This window comes from Triticum dicoccoides, chromosome 2B, assembly GCF_002162155.2.
Source record: "Triticum dicoccoides isolate Atlit2015 ecotype Zavitan chromosome 2B, WEW_v2.0, whole genome shotgun sequence".
NCBI lineage: Eukaryota > Viridiplantae > Streptophyta > Magnoliopsida > Poales > Poaceae > Triticum > Triticum dicoccoides.
In genome coordinates, this window is record NC_041383.1 from 552,152,598 (window position 1) to 552,159,942 (window position 7,345).

At 39.5% G+C, this 7,345-nt stretch overlaps 1 long non-coding RNA gene across 1 annotated transcript; it reads left to right on the forward strand.

The window, feature by feature from the left end:
• Positions 1-4,960: 4,960 nt before the first annotated feature.
• LOC119367998 lies at positions 4,961-5,721 on the forward strand. The gene is made up of 2 exons (XR_005176488.1): positions 4,961-5,251; positions 5,324-5,721. It is a non-coding gene; the product is annotated as an uncharacterized LOC119367998 (long non-coding RNA).
• Positions 5,722-7,345: the final 1,624 nt, after the last annotated feature.

Genomic DNA, 7,345 nt, shown 5'->3' on the forward strand with positions numbered 1-7,345 from the left:
TTTAATTTTTTATATGGGATATGCAGTATGCATGTGTGTGAAATTATTCGTTTGTGAAGTAACTACCTATTTCCTGGATAGGCAATATGCTGGACTTTTTCTTTCAAAACCTATTAGATTATGAATCAATGATCATATAATGTTTGCATAGAATTTGAAAATCTAATAGCTATGATCTGCTATAATAAAGGTCTACAAAATGAATGTCATGCTTTGCTTTTATGTGATATTGTTGAGCATATATTTCTTTTCCCTCTTCAACCCGCAATGTAAATTTTTATATATAGTGCACCAAACAAATGGTGTGCTTTTGGGGTGATTTCAAGTGCATTTTTCTCCTTTTAACCAACAATATATTTTAATATACAATAGTTTAACAACTGGTATATTAAAACAATATTAAACAATATCTCGCATATTATAGGCTCACTTCCAAAAATAGTATTCTCTTTAGTTTCTAAGACAAAGGTTAAAAATATAAACACCGTTCATTTACATAATAATAGTTAAAATCGAAAGACCAAAAAGTTACCTGGAACAATAGGAGGTACAATTATTTGTATCATACACGTACATGATCTGACCGACCACTGTGCCACGTTTTTACGGGATATCGGGGCACAAAGATGTGCTACATGTGCATGTTGCCTAGAATAAAAAGTATCCTTTTTAGTATAGGATACCATACAAAAAAATCAAGCTCCTGCATGCATGTTCGTATTAGAATCTACAACCAATCACAAAGCAAAGCAAAGCAAGATAAAAAGAAAGGCTCTACGTTTGTGCATTTTTACAAATGAATAATACATCTTTGTTGTGCTGCGTTGCATCACTAACATCATGGGTGATGTCAGCAGTTGACATCATTGGTGCTGACAACACCCAGCAATTTGGTATATTATTTCAAATTGAATTGTTGCATGATTTAAACTGAAATATTTGTACAATATAAAGAATATGACTCTATTTAGTTTTTAAAAACAAAATTTGATTTAAAGAACGTGACTATTTTACAAATGAATTTTTGAAAGAGAACTAATGTTAGTAATTTGGCTTTCGTACAGAAATTCCCATCTGAAAACTATAATATCTAATTCAAAATGAGCTATATTAAATACTCATTTTTATATAGATGAATAATACATCTCTTTTTACATGTGATATTTGAAATAAAAATAAATGGAAAGTAGAAACCTACAAAATAAATATATAGTCCATAATTAGCCAAGTTCAAAATATATTATATACGCAATTCTAATTGGTATATACCGAAGGCGACTAATTTCGATGTACATATTTTTAATATCATCTAAAGTCAATAATATGCAATATGTATTAACCGAGGAGAAAGGCCAATGTATGAAAGCGCCAGGAAGTGGTAAATTCAGAAGGGACCAAAGGCTATATGCATTTGTACAAATCAGAAAAAGGGTATGCACATCATAGGGTAAAAAGAATCAGTAGATCGCTGGCAGTGGGATATGTGTGCGATTGAGCATACCATGCCAACGAAGGAAAAGGTTGTTGTGGCAACAATAATAAATGTTGGAATTACCAACCATTGCAAGTGTATAATAATAAATCAATTTAGTTTTTCTTGAGAATGCAATTTGACACAAACCGCATGTGGACAATCATAATTTACACTAAGTTGATGGCCAATCGACGACATGCATTTGGGAAAAAATGATTTTTATTTTTTTGTAAACCATTAGATACATGAAGAATACACAAATCGAATAATGTAATCTATAACCAATATCACAAATCAAGTGGCGGGTGGATGAAAGGAAGTTTAAACTAATATAATGCTCGATGCAAAATTCTCGAGGAGATATTTAGGAAGCATCGGAATATTGTTCATGCTTTACTTATCTAACTGTATATTGGTGACAAAACATAAATGCATACACCGACAACAATGTGTGCTGTCAAACTTTTTTTAACATTATAGCATTACCATATATTATTTTAGTTTTCCAGTAAAATGTTCATTTTATTTTCCTCACAGATTGTTTTTCCTGGCGATAGTATATTTAGAATTTTATCCAAACACGTCCATAAAATAGATAGTCATCAAAATTGTCCACCCAAGAGCGAGTCAAATCTAAGAGGACATCTTTATACAAATAAATAAGGTCTAGCCGCGCAAATGTGTGGGTCACGCTGCTAGTTCTTATATATTTAGATGTTTGACGCGATCACTATGTTGTGCAGCATCTACAAAAAGGAGTTACTACCGTAAAATCCAATAAACATTGACAAACTGGTTATGGCAGGATTTGCGAAATGGTTCAAGAGCCATGTAAGCTTTTGAATTGCACTGTCAGTTTTTTTTAATATATTGAGTACATAACATGATCAGCTTGTCTATTTTCTAACCATAGGTTAAGAAGATGCGTGAGGATGGGCAGACAGTTGATGATGCCCTTTACACACTAGCAATGGGTCTTGATACTCGGGTAAGACATTATGAATCTTGCGTTGTTGGAGATGTGCGCTACAACACCCTTGCACGCGACGAAGGCAGGAAGACACAAAACAGTGCCATCATGAGCACGGATACATATGGCAGAGAGACAACTGAAATATATGCTAACATAATAGACATTGTTTAGTTGCAGTATATCTCTAGTTTCGAGGTTCATCGGTGTTTGGTTCTGTTGTGCTATCATTGGTATAACCTATTTTCCAGGATCGCAAAACCCAGAGCTGATGATTATTTCAAATTCATATGTCAAGGCAGTGTACCAGACCAACGAGCCTTTTATTTTGGCAAATCAAGCAACACAGATATTTTTCTTGGAAGACACATTTGCACGTAGCGATGACTGAAGAGTATTGCAAAGGTTTGAGTAGAGGAATTCGTTTAATGAAGTTGGACAACAAGATGATGCTTACACTTCTCCTGATGTACAAGATTCCACAAATGTTCCTAATATCTTTGAGAACCATCACGTCAATGACGCTGGCAAAAAGATTGCCTGTCGGGCTGTGGACATACAAGAGTTGATCAAGAAGAAGCCAACGTTCGAGGACATTGAGGATGAAGAAGAAGATGACACTGTGGGGAATTACGATTCAGACTGATACACATGGCGAAGATGTTGACACTGCTGTTGCGGATGATGATTAGATTGCTTTTGTCATATTTGCCTGTCAGAAGACGTTTTTTCTCTACTATGTGAAATTGTGTTTGCTATGACAACTGAAACCTGGTGAACTTGTTGTTTAGTATTTTGTTGTGAGAACATCACTTATTCTGTATGTTGATTTGTGTTTGGTGATTGTATTACGACTAAAACATGATGACATTGTTGTTTAGTTGTACTCATATTTGGCTGTGAAACTTGAATTTGATGACATAGTTTGCTGTTGGACTGCAATTTGCTCGACGTGTTCGAATGGGAACAAAGCTGACCCGACAGGGCCTCTTCTAATTTATTTATTTATTAGCAAAAGGGCCTCTGCTATTTATTTATTTATGAGCAAAAGGGGATACCCCTGATTTTCGTTAATAGAAATCATTAGATGTTCACAACACTACGTCCAGCCTGCTAAACAGGTTTCATTCATTACTAGTTTCAGCAAAGTGCTCATGTCATAGCCACTGAATACATCACGAGTGCTACATACACTTCAAATAAGGAGACAATCATCCTACAGAGCACATCGAGTTTTCCCATTATCTTCACAAGCTCTTTCATCTCCTCATTGTTGTCAAGGCCGTTCAGCAGCTGTTGCTTGGCCATGATCAGAGGAACTGCATCTTGGACCTTTTGCTCTGCATCTTCCTCTTCTGTCGTTCCTTCAGTTACTTGTCCAACACCCCAACCTGCTGGTATTGGGATTCCTCGGCTAACCAAATAATCAGCGTAGTTGCATTCCCCCACATCAGCAACTTCCCAGAAATACAAATCACATGAATCTTTCCTTTTCTGCACGAAACAAATTCGAAGATCATCAACCAAACTATTAAAAAAATCAGCAACTGAAAGCAACAAAACAACACTTAAACATATTATTACCCCATGATTTGGGCATTTGTAGAAGACTCAGCCAGGGTTGAGGATTGTGGTTGAGTAGCGATGGATGACTCTGCGTGATTTATAGCAGTGGCACCACACCAACGGCAGCGGGTTGCGATGAGCAACCGGCTGCGGTGAGTGTGTCGGCGGGGGTGTGATGAGACCCACAGGCGATGGGACAGGTGGCGACTTGGCGCATATCTGGTTGTTGCCCGCTGAAGAGCAGGTGGACGAGCAGCCAGCGGTCAAGATTGCTGCGGCCAGAACTTCTGATGCTAGGCAGAGTAAGTAGAGAAGAGGATAAGCGAACGTTGCATATGTCAGTTTCATTACTTGCAGAGTAGCATAGCACCATATATAGTCATAGTCTAGGTTTGGATTTGAACCAGCTACAGGAGCACGTCTCTCTTTTTTCTAAAACTCAGCAACGTCTCTTTACTGGTACACTAGCTTGTTCTGTACGCCTTCTCAAGTCTTTGATTTTCTTTCTTTTTTGCGAGGAAGAAAGGGGGACAAAATTGAGAGTTCCTGGGACTCGAACCCAAGACCTCTCGGTTGAAAACCAAGGGTGCTAGTCACTTATGTGGCGAACATTCCCTGGGAGGAGGACGGTAGACAAACGCATTTTCCTCGCAGTTTTAGTTGCAATGCAAGATCGAACGGTCGCAGTTTCGGAAATGTTATCAGGCGAACGAGCCCAGTTTTTTTTCTTCCTATCTCTCCCTAATCTCTCAATAATAATAAAGTATGGACTGGGTCTCCGGGTTCACCGTCGCGGCGTTTTTACAAAAAAATCCCTGATAAATTACGTATTCAACCCGCAGTGCTTTTTTAAGTCTCTAGAGAAAACGTTTCGTGGATGGGCCTGGGCCTTACGAGCGAAAAGAAATACTTACGAGCGAGCAGAATTGTAAAAGAAAAACGCACACGAGCACGAGGGCTCGCCTTCGATGCGTACGGGTACGCCGCCGCCGCCTCTGCACGCGGCCTCTCCGGCCAGCCGCCGCCGCCTCCGCGCGCAGCCTCTCCGGCCAGCCGTCGCCGCTGCCGCGCGCAGCCTCTCTGCCATCCGCCTGTTCTCCTTCCCCTCCCCATCCGTCCCAATCTTCTCGGGCGCCACCTGAAGCCTCTTCAACCTCCAATCTCATGCTGTCAAGCCCTTCTAATCTCGCCGGAACATGGACTTAACTGGAATGCCGTCCTGCTAGCCGTGCCCACTTGAGGTACATCCTTGTAAAATATGTAAAAGTTGTTTTATTCAATTCGATTTGATTCTTGACTATATCAATCTGCAGCCAGGAGAGAGTGGTGAGGCGGCTTAGGTGAGGCTCAGGACGGCGTCTCACATGTAACTACGCAACTGCTGCATCTCTATGCTAATCCGAGTGCAGTACTCTGCACAATGCTCTACTTCCCTCAAAAATATCTGTTGAATGCCCCACTGGTTTGCACTTATGATGTCTGACAGTATGCCTAAGCAGTGACCGCATCCATGCTGATATACAGTTCTTTGTCTTGTCTATGAGTATTATGATATATGAGATGCTTGAATGAAGGGATCCTTAATTAATTTGTCCACAAGTAGCCCAAGAATTTGGGAGTTTAGGGTTTGTTATGAGTAGTTAGCTGCCTGTGATGTGTGCCCAAACAAATTGTCATGTTTGTGGTAAATCATTATGAACATTTGTTTTTCTTGTGGCGCCGTCCAAGTGGGCCGAGGCCAGCGGCTACCACCGCGGTGTCGTCCTTCTCCCAGACCTTCGTCGCGGGCCCGGATTCACGATGACGCCACCGCATCTAGCGACGACGCGAGCTCATGTGGGCGCTGCAACTTCCGAGGACACGGGAGTATCCATGGCCAGCGAGTACGTGAGCACACTCACACATCACAGCTCTCAAGGATGCGGGAGCCGCCTAGGCCGGCGAGGACTCCTGAACCATGCTCAGGTATAACAGGTGTTCTTTATGTAGCCTCCTCACCCGGCCATGAAATTCCAGTCTGATCTGTGGCATTCTTTTGCTCTCCTATTTTGAGGTTGGATTGTGTGCAATAACAGTTTGTTTAAATATCTGAGGGTAAAGACAGCTCATGGAGATGCCTCTGGTCAGACCTCTCTATATATCCTTTTATATACACTAATAGATGTCATTGTCATACTAATTCTGCACTTTCTATTAGAAAAGCACGAGAGATTTGCTTCGGTACTCCTAATTAATCTGGTTTAGTTTCAACATAATTGTTCTCAGTCATTATCCTCAAATGCAAGACATAGATGTGCACTTAAAAAAATAGGGCAATTTTTGCATCAAAGCTATAGAAGTAGTTTCCTGCAGGTATATTTTCTTTTGGTTTAGCTGATAGTGTGCTTTGGTATTGGTCTGATATCTCGTTCCTGGAGTAGTCCTTTTCTTGCTTTGTTCTTTTGTGCGACTTGCTTTGGTTTCTTTAACCATAATACCATCATTTGATATGTTTCTGTTCTTATTAAAAAATATAGATCACTTGCATAGTTACATTGTTTCTGACTCATGCAAGCTAGCTGCATAGTAAAAGTTCAGCAAGCACAAAGGATGATCGCTGGTAGTATTACTGGGATAATGTCTGGGATAATGTGTATTGATCTATGCTCTCTGCATGCTGAAAATGTTCTATCTATGGAAGATGTTTGGTACCGAATTGGGTAAGTTATAGTTGTTACGGATTATTTACGGACAAATCGAGACCGAAACATGTCACAATTAGCTTACACCCAGATTTTTCAGGGTTGGGATGTCGTAAATATGCCTGTGCGTTGCAATGGGAGAAAATATACTATGCATTATTCTTCAAGGGTCATTTCTCTCTCACAGAAATTACAATTGGCCCATTGTTAGATCATGCTCATACTTGCTACCTCCTATCACTTTTATCTACAACTTCCTACTCTTGACTAGAGGTGCCCAGGCATTGTGATGGAATATACTCTGGTAGCAGTAATGAGTATTTCATTATTGATCCATTTATCTATAGCAACCGTACTCTTGAAATACACCTAAAATTTTCAGGTTGGAGTTAATGGGTTCCAGATAATATTGGGAGGTTCATAGGTTATAAAGGGAACCACCATGTGAATTCCTCTCGATTTAAATAGATCAAAGATCCATGTAATTTATTAATTCACATTTAATTTGGGTTAGCAATTTTTTGTTCAAGTTGAGGGTTTGAATAACCAGATTACAAATTAAAGCATCATGACATGATGCAATGCAAAATAAAATAAAAATATAATAATAAGATGAATAATGTAAAAAACTAAATAATTGGTCTTGGGGTGTTA